Source organism: Astyanax mexicanus, chromosome 7 (assembly GCF_023375975.1).
Source record: "Astyanax mexicanus isolate ESR-SI-001 chromosome 7, AstMex3_surface, whole genome shotgun sequence".
Taxonomy (NCBI): Eukaryota; Metazoa; Chordata; class Actinopteri; order Characiformes; family Acestrorhamphidae; genus Astyanax; species Astyanax mexicanus.
Window position 1 is genome coordinate 46,024,347 of NC_064414.1, and position 14,947 is coordinate 46,039,293.

Here is a 14,947-nt window from a genome sequence, read left to right on the forward strand (position 1 = left end):
GATATTCATCGTCAGACTGGACATCAGTTTTGACCTCAAAACGAAATCTGCAACAAAACAACAAAAAAAACCAAATGAACAAAAATAAACAATCTTAGCATGCTATACAATGGACTAAGCACTTTTTATTCTAATTCATAGGGTTTTGTCACTGCCTGGCTCTACAAAAAACACAATTAATTGTCAGCACCCTTCCATATGCAAAGTGGATTAAATCACTAAGTCCTGTGTCAGTTCTGACTGTCAGTTCTGACTAAATTAATGAAAGATGTAGTATGAATTGTTAAGGGTATGCATTGATTTTAATGGCTATTTTCAAGCTAAATTTATTTTAGTTAGTAAAAATCTTTTTTCATATTTTCATATGATGAATTAAGTTAAGTAACAAAGAATGGAGTAACAGAATTTAAGAAAAAAACTTTTGGCATTGACTTCCAATTAAAGTTAAAAAGTTGTAAAATTAAGATTTATATATATATATATATATATATATATATATATATATATATATATATATATTGTGTTTTATATGACATTGATAATATATATTATTTCAATTTAGTTTTCCAGAATCTATTTTCATCAGTAGCTGCTATGCATATGAAATATTGACCTACTTACATTCACCAATTTTAAAATAAGCCGACTGCAGTAGTTAAATATAAAAAAAATGAGTTGAATAAACATTACAACAAAGCAGACAAAAGACAAAAAAAAAAAATACTTACAAACGTAGTCCAAAAGGAAAGCCATTCATCTGACTAATTTAATATGACAGGCTCATGTGTGTTATAATTTAATGTGAGACACCTGTGTATTTTCATACATTTAAATGTATGCTAATTTCAGTAAAATATGTTACTTCAGAACTGCAGGGAAACTATATAGGACATCTTGAACTCCACTGCATCAGAAATTGAATAGTAAATAGATCTGTTTATATTTTACTGTGGATTTATTTGCTTTTTTTTTATTTTGATTAATTTGTCCACATAGCAGTTTTGCATTTTGCCTCCGAAATGTCTCACTTTCAACATCTGATATGTTTTCTATGTTTTTTTTATATTGTATTGTGAATAAAATATGGGTTTTTGAGAATTGCAAATTATTGCAGTCTGTTTTAATTTACATTCATGCACATTTTACATGGTTTCTCAACTTTTGTTTTGCATTGGGATTGTATAGGAACGGACCATACATTTGTAGTTACTTAGCACTCTGTTCTATTTTGTGTTTTGTGGAATGGCAGTCAAGAACATTTAGAAGTAGTCTGCAATAATATATACTTTATACATATTATAGCTTGTTAATATATTTTATTTACTGTTGAAATGTCAAACATTTTAAAAACTATTTTTTTTTCTGTGGTATTCACAATTTTTTTTTTTTTGTACTTTAGGTCAGTACTTTAGGACAATATTGTTCATTGTGTTCAGTGTGAATTACTGGGAAAACATTGTGGATTGCCCAAAGTCTTGAAGACCAATATCAATTTTCTAAAAGCACTAAAAAAAATTCATATGAAAAATAATAGTAAATAAATAAATAGTCTAGACCAAAATAATCCAAACTTGAATAACCACCAACAAAAATGACTTTAGACAATTTATTAGACAATAAAACACGATTTTCCTGTGCTGCCAGCAGAGGGCAATGGAAAAAATCACCCAGACTCAGTGCACATCAGATGCACCTGCTGGAAATTGTTTAAGAAAAGAAAAGAGACCTCAAAAGAAGGTGAAAATATAGATCTCACAAGAAATCAAAAGGCTCACAGAAAAGCTAAACTAAATATCTTAAAAGAAAGCCACATAAAATTACAATAAGAAATCATTGCATTTCCCACATTTTACCTTTATTTCCTACACCAAAACAAATCTATAATTTCTGTGTACAAATAAAAACAACTTCCATTTCAACTTTTTTTATTATAGAAGGACCATAAATAAACTTTAAAAGCAAACACTGAAAGAACAATCAGCAAGTTTATTGTTTGCAGACAGTTTAAGCAAGTAGGTTTGTGAGAGATGTGCATTATTGGCTGCAATAAGAATGTTTTTAACCTAATGTTTTGTACCTCTAATGAGTAATGGTGTTATGTCCCAGTCTTCTTAATTTACTGGGTTTCATACTGTCAGCTGACAGAATATTCAAACATAAAAACAGACACTGATCTCCTCATCTAAAGTATTAAAAAGTTATCGGCTTATTACCTTCACTTGATTTGCTTTGGAAGCATTGCTTGTTTTTCTTTAGTCTTGTTTAGGAGTAAAACTTTATTTTTCTGCTATGAAGATGAAAAGCATCCAGTCCTATGGATGTAAAGAAAAGTGTGCACATAACCAACAAACAAAGAAATAGAACAAACAATGATCCAGGTTACATCAAAATAAAACTGTGCAGAAACACAGTAAGTGAGCGCCACTATAAGCACAGGACTGAACTGAATAACAGTGGTCACTGTGATGATCAGAATGACAGTAGCTGCTTTTCTCTTCACCTGATTAGCCTCATCTCTCTCCTTCCCTTTCTGACCTGGCCCTGGATGCTTCAGTGCCCTGACTGCAGCTAAACAGCAGAACAATATAATGGAGAAGAGGAGTGAGTAAAGTGTCAGCACAATACAAAAAAAAGTGTACAAGTTCTTTGGGTGATACATTAACATAATTAGAACACAAAAGCCAAGAATTACCATCCAAACAACAGCAGAACATGCCAGTCTGTATCTCAGAGGTCTGTACTTCAGGAAAGTCACAGGATGGACCACCGCCACATAACGCTCCACACAGATCACACAGAGACAAAAGGGGCGTCCACAGATGGGTATCCCATACAGGAAAATTGTTATTACAAAAACTGTAGGAAACGTATTACTAAGAACATAAAACAAACCACAGAAACAGAAAAGGATCTCACAGAAAGTGAGATTGAGGCTAAAAAACTCTGAGACCACTCCATTTCCTTTTCCCTTGAAAATAAGCCACAGCACATAGATATTGATTGGTAATCCCAATAACAAATTGATGGCATAAATCACACTCGATATGTAGATTGTTAAATCTGCAAAAGGCCTGGTAAACAGGTCTGGGTTAGATTGGTTGAAGAGTTTATCTGAGATGTTCATCTTTAGACTGTTTCACCTCACTTTCCACCTCAAAATGAAATCTGAAATGAGAGTACACACAGAACATATGAGCAAAAATGATCATACATAGCAGTTACTATGTTAAATAAAGCTAAGAGTTGATTTACCAATGGAAAATGTATTGTGCAACATCAAATAAAATTAACCAAGCACTCACTGTTTTTTTTTTTTTTAAGTTAATTGACTTTAACTTTACTGGCTAAACTTTTGCTGATCTCTGCAAAAAAGAAGACATTTTTAAGAACGAGGAAGGAACAACATGAATAAATACTGTATGTAACGTATTAAATTTGAAAAAAAAAAAAAAAACGGAAAGAAAGAGCAATCACCATCCAGAGAATTCCACAGTCTGTATCTCAGAAACATGTATCTACATTTTAATAAGTGATAGGATTGTTCATTACAATATATATTTTTGCATTAAAGTAAAAATGAATTTCATCCTTTGATGCTTCATTTAGAGAAATATTTCTTTATTTAACAACATGCCTGTATTCTAAATTAATGTTGGATTTTTTGTTTGAAAGGTTTTTTTTTTTTATTTTACTTTGTGATCTTACAAAGATTCATGAACTAGTAAGTTTAAACAATGTAAAAATCAAGTGGTCACTTACAACGAAATGAAAAACACAATTTAAAATACCTTTACATTAATTTCTAGTGAACGAAATAGATAACAATAATATATGTAAGTGTAAAAAATATTCAAAACAGAAATAAATACATAAATAAATAAATGCTACAAAAAAGTTTTATAGAAATGTTAACTGCTTAAATTTAACTACTGAGGAAATGCACCTACTAATAATAATATCTTAATATGTAATGCTCATCTGAATATTGTACACTCCAGTGCATTAGATTGATTCAAATGTGTAAAATCTAACATGGCATATCATTATCAAATTATGTAAGGCAAGTTCTTCTTGCAGATTGATGGTTTTTTACATAACAGCGACAATGTATATTTTTTTCATTGTTTTATTTTTTCCATGTTTTCTTTTTTATTAAAAATTGGAGCCTTATTTGATTTTGAACTTCATTTTTAACATTCAATAATTGTAATACATAAGAAATGTAACATTTAGATGTTCCTGTATAACCCGAACATGCACTTTACTATGAAAAAAATAATTATTAAGTTAACACATGTAGATTGCAGTAGAAAAAAAAAAAATAGTTAAAAAAAAATAATATGTAATATAATATATAACAATATACAATATAATATTTAATAATTTAATATAATATTCAAGAATAAATACATACTTTCTAGGCAGACGAAGGTTTTAGTTCCAGAACTTGTCAAGAAAAGTCAGGCATCTGGCTAATTTATTATGAAAGACGTGTGTGTGTGTGTGTGTGTTGTGATTTAATATGGCACCTGTTTAATTTACATAAATTTAAATGTAGTATATGTTCAGTGACATACAGTACTGACATATATCTTTTGTGTAAGAAATGAAATATTTTAGACATGCATCACTACATAAAGTTTTTTTTCCATTACCATTCCTAAATTTTAGACTAAATTGTTATTTAATTCTCTTTAGAATTGCTGTGAGACGTCATAGAACATCCATCATTTTCATGCATAGGGAACTAAATCTAACATCATCTGTTGTTTGATTTATTTTGTTCATATTAGGAAGGCATATATTTAAAGTAATGGATATGGGTGTTAAAATGCCCTCAGTGTACAAAAATATGCTGAAAAGGATGAAGTAGGTGAATGTAAAGATTGAACATGCTTGATAGTCAATGATAGTAAATGAGAAAAAGAAGGATGAAAGTTACATCAATATACTTAAGTAGGCATACTTAATATTTCAGTTAATTTATTTAACTATTAAATTGTTAAATACATGAATATAAATATATTTATCATTTTTGCTATTTTGAAATCATATCTTATTGCAGGTTGAAACATAAATGACCACAGAAACTTAGCTGTTAGGAGGAGGATATTGTTATTGTCATGTAGGTAAAGGTAGGTGAGTGTAGAGTGTAGACTGTATGGCAGGAGTCTGCAATTAATTTTGGCTGCGGGCCAGATATTTTCCAAGCAATTATGTGGCGGGCTACAAAGAAAAAAAAACCTGCTTTGGAAAATAAAGTGTAAGGGGATAGAGTGCTACAGACAGTAGTTCTCCAGCCCAGAGGGTTGTTGAACCCAATCTTCACACTGGATCAATCACTGCAGAAAAAGACATGAATCATAAAGTAGAGGTATGATTATAGCCATGCCCATTGAGCATATCAGAATAATAGTGAACACTATTCATCACTCTTTCCAATTCATTCCTTTCCCTTTATTTCATAATTAAACAGTAAAACAGTGAGGAAGATGTGTACAAATACAAATAAATGTACAATTTATTCAAAGTAAAAATATAGAAATCTTACCAAAACCAGCCTTCACCATTTAGAAAACAATGGAACACACCGAAATGTATTTCACATTTTTGCACTCTCATTTTAGGATGTTCTGATTTTTAGATTGAGAAAAACTGCTTTTCCTTTTGCCTGATTAGTACAACATGTATTTTCTGCCCTCGTTTCAGTGCCCTGACTACAGAGCTAAACCGCAAAACATTGATAAATGAAGAAGAGTGACCAAAGTGGTAGGACAGTAGCAATAAACACATGTATTTCAGAAAACAATAAGCCAAAATCCAAGAGCTACCATCCAAACAACTGCAAAACCGTCAGTATCTCACAGGTGGGTATCCCTACGTGAAAAATGTCAATAGAAACAAGTGCATAGAACAAACCACCCACAGAGAAGAGCATCTCACGAAAAGTTTGATTAAGGTTAAAAAACTTTGACATGACTTCATATGATTCATGTTGATATTCTGCCTGACCACTCTTTTTTTTCACATACACCATTTTCAAAGCTATTGTAAAGTCAAACGCAAGTTTTCAAGAAATAATAAATAAAATGAATAAATATAATTAATTAATACAAATAAATAAATACACAAAATAAAATCAGGAATTTAAAAAAAGAAGAGGAAACGCATCAAATGTCCAACAAAAGGAGTGAAACATCACTAAAACAAAAAACTGCAAGAAAATAAATGACTGAAGTTAATTAATAAAGAAAACTCTCAAGAAAACAACCAACTAATCTGGAACCGAACCGGAACTTCTAGGAGGCGCGCGCGCGGGAGAAGACGGCGCGCAGAGGAAGAGAGAGGAGTAAACAGAGCTAGAGAGAGAGAGAGCTGCACTAACTTTCATCACGAGAAGCAGCTACTGTTCGGAACTCAGTGAAGTTGAGGTTCATAGAGACTGTGCAGGACTGACAGCTTCTACTAATCCCGGAGAGGCAGCCGGTAAGAGTAGCCAGAACATTAAGACCACCTCGGATTTGCTACTCTAGTAAAAATAGTGGCTGCTGCTGAAACCGTGTGGACTGTGCTAACTCCGTGATAAAGGAGATACTAGGCTGTTGTGTTTAGCTACTATCACCTCTATTCAACTTAGAACCTCAGCACCTTTATATTCAACTGAAATCAACTCTATTCATCTCTATTGTGGCTATCGAAGCTCCTCCGAGCTAGCCCAAGCTATTAAACTATTCGGACCCTGTTTTAAACAGCTCACCAAATTATTCACTGAAATAAGAAGTGTTTTTGAATAAAAACGAGAAAATAAGATATTTGGCTACTCATTGAGGGAAATCCAGTGAAAACTCCGTGTAGATGGGTTAATTCCTTTCAAGTGGGGACTTGACAGTTGACTTCATGAAAAAAAAGAAAAAGTTTCAGCCTCTGAAATATGGAATTTGTTTTTTTTCTAACAATTTAAAACATTCAATGACTGAGGACTGGAATATTTGGAATCCGTAAATAAGGCTGTATCAGTCGAATGTATCAATTAAAAAGTGAGCTCTTTATACGTTTTTAGCAACATTAAGAACTTCTAAACTAAAAACAGCTTTGTGGTACAGAATGAAACAAGGATCAAAAGCAAGTTAGTGGGGCACTGTGAAAGACAAATACAGTAAAACATTGGATATTTATATCTGAAAAAATAACTAAATTAATCAGTCGTTTAAACAATATTAATTTCATCAATTTCTTTAATGTTTTTTTCTATACATATTTAACTGCGATATGTCTCATATACAGATACATTATCTTTAACATTGGCTTTGTATCTGTACCGGTATATCATTTTACAACTTCTGTTTTCAAATTACATTGTGAATCACGGGAGGTCTTCAATTTCCAGAACGTTCCAAAGACCAGTGTCAGATTTCCAAACTGTTTAATGTACAGAAAAGGCTGCACAAATGCAAATATCTTAGAGATGGAAACACCAATTGTCAAGATTGCTACAAAATTAGTTTCATGCGAAATACTCAAAGAAATCCCTACTGAAATTACTAGAGCATAGTTAAAAATCATGGCCACTGTGAGTATCAGAATATGAGTAATCGCCTTTCTCTTAGCGAGGTTGGCCTCCTCTCTCTGCCTTCCTCTGTCTCCTGGCCCTGGAACCTTCAGAGCCCGAAGAACAGCTAAACAGCAGAACAATTTAATGGTGAGAAAAAATGAATAAATTGGAAATGAAACACAGATGAAAACGTACAAGTTATGTGAGGATAAAATAAACATACAAAATAAGCCAAAGCCACAAACTATCACCCAAACAACAGCAGAACATGCCAGCCTGTATCTCAGAGGTTTGCACTTCAAAAAGGTGACAGGATAGACCACCGCCACATAACGCTCCACACAGATCAAACAGAGAAACAGAGGACGACCAAAGATGGGCATTACTCCAATAAAACTCAAAAATTCAGTATATAGTGAAAATGAAGGAATAGCATATAACACCACACAACCACAGCAGTAGAAAATCTCACCAACAGACAGATTGAAGGCGAACAAATCTGAACCAGATGCAGCCCTTTTTCCTGTTAACAAAAGCCACAATATATAGCAATTTGCTGGAAGACTCAAAATAATATAAACTATATTATTGAAAATATGAATATAAAATGACCAAGCAGTGTTGTTTGTAAAAATGAGAGGATGATGTTGCTCTGTGAAATTCATCTCCTCTTCATCTCTTGTTTTGGCCTCTCAATTAAGTTTTTTGCTCATGGAAGGAAAAAAAAACACCTCAATGAACCTGGAGATAGAAACGGTCAAACATCAAACTTACAAATCGTTACCAAGATGAATTCCTAATGTAGTGTAAGTCCTTTCCCCTTCATTGGTAATATTTTAATGATGTTTTCAAATGTAGTTAAATTTAAACAAGCATTCCAAAATTGCAAATACTACTATTGCTATCACTGATCCTACAACTAATAATAATAATAAAACCAAAGAAATTGTCTTTATACCTACATTTAGTAAAAAAATCCATGCAGAAGTTTAAGAGTCAGATGGAATGCACAGAATAAAAAGGACCTATTCCCAGTGCTTTATATCTATACTTTGTTTTGGGCATATTAAAATTTATCTGATTTTAATAGCAAATGAAATGTGGTGTTATAAATGACTGTCCTTACCATACATGCATGTTTTTTTTGCAAGTTAAATATTTTATGATTGGTGCAAAAAAACAAACAAACACATAAACAAATAAATAATTAAATATTAATTTTGGAGTAACTTACATACAACAAAATAAGCAGCTGAAAATATGTTATGAGGTGCAGGGAGTTGATTTCCTACCAACCTGTTGCGCACAGAAAGTAGTTTTTTATATAGTGTAATACTGTAAAATACCCAATGATTCTAGGTAGACTCAGAACCTGAGTGGATATTATATTTTAATACATGTTAATAATAATGCTCATCTTTTATTTTTATTTTTGGTATATAAAATTTTGCTTTTAGAGAGGCAAAATATGTCACACCCTCACCAAATAACTTCGCCAAAATGTTTCTGTAGATTAATATCAAAATATATTTTATTATTTCCTAAAGATGTTTCATTATTGTAAATTAAAAGCTTTATGTGTAAAAAATGTTTCACTGGAACAGAAAGCACCACCAATACAAAAGAGGTGAGAAAGCATTTCCAACATGTAATGGGTGGGGAGTAGTAGTTCTACTATTACGACTCCGGAAGAAATGTTGTCAGTTGCACGATTTAATGTTTTAACATATTTAGCAAAACAAAGATACATATATGAAGAGGTTATAATGAAACAGTCTTCTAGTAGAGTCTTTGGCGTAGGCCCCGTCATCGGCCCAGGACTTGATACATCTGGGCTCTGCAGATCCTGTTGTACATTGGAGACAGGGGCGGAGCCAACCCCCGGGCAACCAAACGGGACCAACCTGGAGGCGGTGGGGAAGGAGGAGGGTAAGAACGACCATCAGCGTCTGAAAGGCAGCAAAGGTACTGAATGAGTGATCTTATTTAAAGGCAGAGGGAACAGCTGATTGGATAGGTAATTAGGTGACGTAGCATTGGAGTCTTTAGTAGAACTTTCGCTGCGCTTTCATCTCTCCAGCCAAGAAGGTTGTAGAACCCAAGTGCAAAGCAATAGATCTCAAAGCAGGTAAACCCAAGATAAAAAAAATATTTTTTTATTACAACAGTTTATTAACGCTAATACTCTCCTCTCCTGCTCTGTGGAGTTGTCGTCAGGTGAACCCTGCCCATTTTTTGAGAATTTCTGTTTGTTTTGCTGGGTGGTGTTGGTTAGCTTGCTGGTGTGGCTGGACTGTGGGTAGGTGACGGAGTCGGAAATTCCCAGTCAGCCTAGCTTGTTTAGCTCAGCATTAACTTAGTTTAGCCTAGCCTGACTGGTTAAGTTATATTTCTTCTTTTTTCCCACATAAGACGAGTCAGCTCTGCGGGCAAGTGTGCCGCGGCTGAGCGCTAGCCTGTGCTAAGCTAACGCTGCTGTTGGTGCCGGTGGAGGCGATGATTCAAAACTGTACTGTGTATATACGCCGTTACTCGGCAACGCGTCGGCGGAGTGATACAAGTTTAATGTGAGAAGGCCGTGATGTTATCACAAATATTATCACGGCTAGAAAACTTCTCAAACAATCAGATTGTGAGGTCGAAACTAACTGTTGTATACATAGTTATATAGAGCAGGTAGGAAAACAAAGAGTCGAAGCTCGCTCGGAAAACCGGTATAGAATCGATCTGAGGAGCATCAAAGATCCAGCCTGAGTGGCTGGTTGGCGTTGCTTATAAAGTGTTTATAGTGTAACAGGTAGAGGCTGTCACTCTCCCCTAGTTAGGGATTTTTGGCTTGGGTGGCCACCGTAGCGCTGAGAGCAGCCTCCCCCCCCTCCCTCTGTGTTTGGGCTGCTGCAGGTAATTTAGCTCCAGGTGTATATAGGCACAGTTAGCGTGCCTCAGGTAAAGGTCATGCTTCCTCAATGGATTTCTGGGCCATATAATTGCGGGGCTAGCTGCTGGGTTGATGTTAAAGGTATGTGTCTGTCGTTTCAGTGCTTTGGTTCTTTTAAAGGTAAATATAACGCTCAGTAACGCTAATGCATTGTGCTTAGGGGTTTTTTGCCGGAAAACGGGCGTCTCTCTCGCTCCCCCTCCCTCCCCGGATTCTCCACGCTGTTAGCTGTTAACACCAATACCCATTCAAACATCACATTTAGATTTAAACACGGTTTTACGTGGATGTGAGCTGTGTTCGCTATAAGGTAGGCTTGTGAAGTTTCCTAATACATATTTGCGTTGGGTGTTCACCTTGTATATGATGGGGGTGACCGCAAATACATCTTATTTAGGTGTATAGTTTTGCGTGCCTGAGAACGGGTGGGTTTGGCGAGAGTGTCGTAAGGTCGGGAGTTCCTTTCCCTACTTACTTAGTATTGTGAATCTTCTTGTAAAGCAAGTACTGATATTAATTCCAGCTTAAATGTGGGTTGGCTTAGCTGTGGGGTTAACGGCTCCTTTATTAAAAAAAATATATATATTAAAAAATTGTGTTCCATTGAAGTGCCCTATTGGCAGTGTCTAAGTGGCGTTGAGCACACTTTCTTCCCTAGCGTCTGCTGCTGCTTTGCCTAGGCTGGTGTTTGGCCTATAGGCTGTTTTGCCTATACTGTGTATTTTTATTCCGATTTTAAGATTTTATAATTGACTGCTCTAACTCTGCATTTAGTCTGTATGTGTTTTTATTTATTTTTGTTTGGGTTTTGTTAATTGTTATTTTGATTCAGATATTTTCTTGGTTTTATTTTGTTTAATATTGTATTATTGGGTAAACCTTCCATGACAACCCTGTTGGTAGCCTGGATTTTGGCATAGAGATTTTTTTTTTATTATTCACACTGGCTAGGGTCAACTGGTATATCCTGTGATATATAAAGTGTGTTATTAATCATCTGTCTGTTTACTCTGTTATAGAACTTCAGCACACATGTTTCTCCTTTGGGCTGACTGGTTATCCTCTTGGGAGATTCTGTTTTTCTTCACTTCTCTTACACTGGGGTTGCTGTGATGGACTCACCTTTATTTAAGGTTTTGTAGTGTGTGTAATTTGTGTATTCTCAACTGTGAACCTAGCCTGAAGAGCCTCAGTGTGCATAATTTAAATTGACAGCGGATAGTAACATTTTAGAAGAATTTGCCCAGCCAGTAAACCTTTATTGGGTTTAATTATTAGTCATTATTGAGCATATTTCTTTTATTAAAATTGCTTATTAAAGTGTTGATTTTTTATGTATTTGCCATTTTTACATTTCTAGTAAAGCAGTTAACTAAAGCTCCTCCCATCTTAGTTCATCAGGTTTAGATCAAGGGATTAATGTGGAGGACGAACACCTTTTTTACTGTCTAATACATCATTCCATATGTGTTCCTTACACAAACACAAATGAATAAACTAAAATAATAAAAAATAAATAAATCTGAAATAAATCCATTGTTTAATTTGTCTTGTCCATAATAGTAAGGCATATATTTAAAGTAATAGGTAAGAGCATTAAAAAAAGCCCTTAGTGTACAAAAATATGTTGAAAAGTACAAAGTAGGTGAATGTGAAGATTAATCTTGATTTATAGCAAATGAGAATTTAAAGGGTGTAGATTACATTAATATACTTAAGTGGGCATACATAATACTTTAATTAATTTAATTAATAAATTATAATATTTTTACATCATGTCTTATTGCAGATTGGATCATAAATGACCACTGAATTGTAGCTGTTAGGAGGAGGATATTGTTATTGTAGTGAAAGGTAAGTGAGTGGGAGTGTAGACTGTAAAGGAAGGGAATGGCTTCTGTGTATAACCCCTGTTGTTGGTGCAGCATTTATCATTGTCTTGTATTATGTTTACTTGTAATGCCCAATAATGACACATTTTCTCATAAGTGGTTTATGCATAAATGTATATTGCATTACCTTACATTACATTACTTTTGTCCAAAGTGACATACAATAGTGAAGTACAAAAGTAATAGAAGTTAAAGGTAAAACATCTTTACATAGGGCCTAAAGGAGGTCAATAGGAATTAATGGGATGGAGGAGTGAAGGAGGGGAAGAAGGAAATGAGGTTAGAAGTATGAAGATGAAGATGTTAGAAGATGTTAACAATTACAAATATATGTACAATACATTCAAAGAAAAAAAACATGAACACTTTACCAAAACTAGTCTTTACCCTCTAGAGAATAACAGAACAGACTAATCTGTATTTAAAATGCTTGCACTTGAGGACTTTCTAATTTTTAAATTGAAAATAACTGCTTTTCTCATTGCCTGATTAATCTTATATGTCTTTTCCGCCCTGGATTCAGTGCCCTGACTACAGAGCTGAACAGCTAAACTTTGATAAATAAAGAAGAGTGACCAAAGTGGAAGGACAGTGGCAATGAACACATGTATTCCAGAAAACAATGAGCATACAGAGCACCCAAAATTCAAGAACTACCATCCAAACAACAGCAAAACACTCTGTATTTCAGAGGTTTGCACTTCAGGAAAGTGCCACAGGTGGGTATCCCTACATGGAAAATGTCAATAGAAACAAGTACATAGATCAAACCACCCACAGAGAAGAGCATCTCACAGAAAGTTAGATTGAGATTGAAAAGCTCTGACAAGACTCCACATGATTCATGTTGATAATCTGCCTGATTACTTGTTTTTTTACATACACAATTTTCAAAGCTATTATTTCCATTTTAGCAGCCATAAAATTTAAATAAAATTAGGTTCATGAAGAAAAAAAAAAGTTTCAGCCTCTGAAATATTGATTTTTTTTTCTCTAACGTTTTAATGAATTTGAGGACTGGAATATTTGGAATCTTTCTAAAAACAGCCTTGTGGCACTGAATGAAACAAAAATGAAAAAATGAAAGGATCAAAAGCGAGTTGGCGGGGCAATATGAAAGGCAAATACACTAAAACACCTGAGTGGGTATTTATATCTGAAAAAATAACTTGTATACAGATACATTATGTTTAACATTTGCTTTGTATGTGTATATCATTTCGCAACTTCTGTTTTATAAGGAACTATTTTTTTTCTCTTCAAAACTACATTGTGAATCATGGGAGGTCTAGAACTTCCAGAACCTTCTGAAGACAAGTGTCAGATTTCCAAACTGTTTAATGTACAGAAAAGGCTGCACAAATGCAAATATCAAAGAAATGGAAACACCAATTGTCAAGATTGCTACAAAATTAGTTTCCTGCAAAATACTCAAAGAAATCCCTACTGAAATGACTAGAGCATAGTTAAAAATCATGCCCACTGTGAGTATCAGAATATGAGTAATCGCCTTTCTCTTAGTGAGATTGGCCTCCTCTCTCTGCCTTACTCTGTCTCCTGGCCGTGGAACCTTCAGAGCCCGAATAACAACTAAACAGCAGAACAATTTAATGGTGAGAAAAAGTGAATAAATTGGCAATGAAATGCAGATGAAAACGTACAAGTTATGTGAGGATAAAATAAACATACAAAACAAACCAAAGCCGCAAATTATCACCCAAACAACAGCAGAAGATGCCACTTTGTATCTCAGAGCTTTGTACTTCAAAAAGGTGACAGGATAGACCACCGCCACATAACGCTCCACACAGATCAAAAAGAGAAACAGAGGACGACCAAAGATGGGCATTACTCCAATAAAAGTCAAAAATGCCGTATATAGTGAAAATGAAGGAATAGCAAATGATGTTACACAACCACAGACGTAGAAAATCTCACCAACATACAGATTGAAGGTGAACAAATTTGAACCAGATGCAGCCATTTTTCCTGTTAACAAAAGCCACAATGTATAACAATTTGCTGGAAGAGTCAAAATGATATAAACTATATTAGTGAAAATATGAATATAAAATGACCAAGCAGTGTTGGTTTTAAAAATGAGAGGATGATATTGCTCTGTGAAGTTCATCTCCTCTTTATCTCTTTTTTTGGCCTCTCAATGAAGTTTTGTGCTCATGGAAGGAAAAAAAAAACACCTCAACGAACCTGGAGATAGAAACGGTCAAACATCAAACAAATCATTGCCAAGATGAAAAACAAGCATTCCAAAATTGCAAATACAACTTTTGCTATCACTGATCCTGCAAATAATAATAATAATAAAACCAAAAATTGTCTTTATACCTACATTTAGTTTAAAAAAATCCTTGCAGAAGTTCAAGAGTCAGATGGAATGCACAGAATAAAAAGGACCTATTCCCAGTGCCTTATATCTACAGTATAGGCCTGTTTTTGGGAATATTTAAATTCATCTGATTTTAATTGCAAATGAAATGTGTTGTTATAAATTACTGTCCTTACCATACATGCATGGTACTTTGCAAGTTAAATCTTATATCCTTG

The 14,947-nt window shown here is 34.1% G+C and overlaps 1 long non-coding RNA gene across 1 annotated transcript; it reads left to right on the forward strand.

Annotated features, from left to right (window-relative positions):
* The first annotated feature begins 11,162 nt into the window (after nucleotides 1-11,162).
* On the forward strand, nucleotides 11,163-13,434 carry LOC125803017 (uncharacterized). The gene is made up of 2 exons (XR_007440068.1): nucleotides 11,163-11,623; nucleotides 12,280-13,434. It is a non-coding gene; the product is annotated as an uncharacterized LOC125803017 (long non-coding RNA).
* The last annotated feature ends 1,513 nt before the right edge of the window (nucleotides 13,435-14,947 follow it).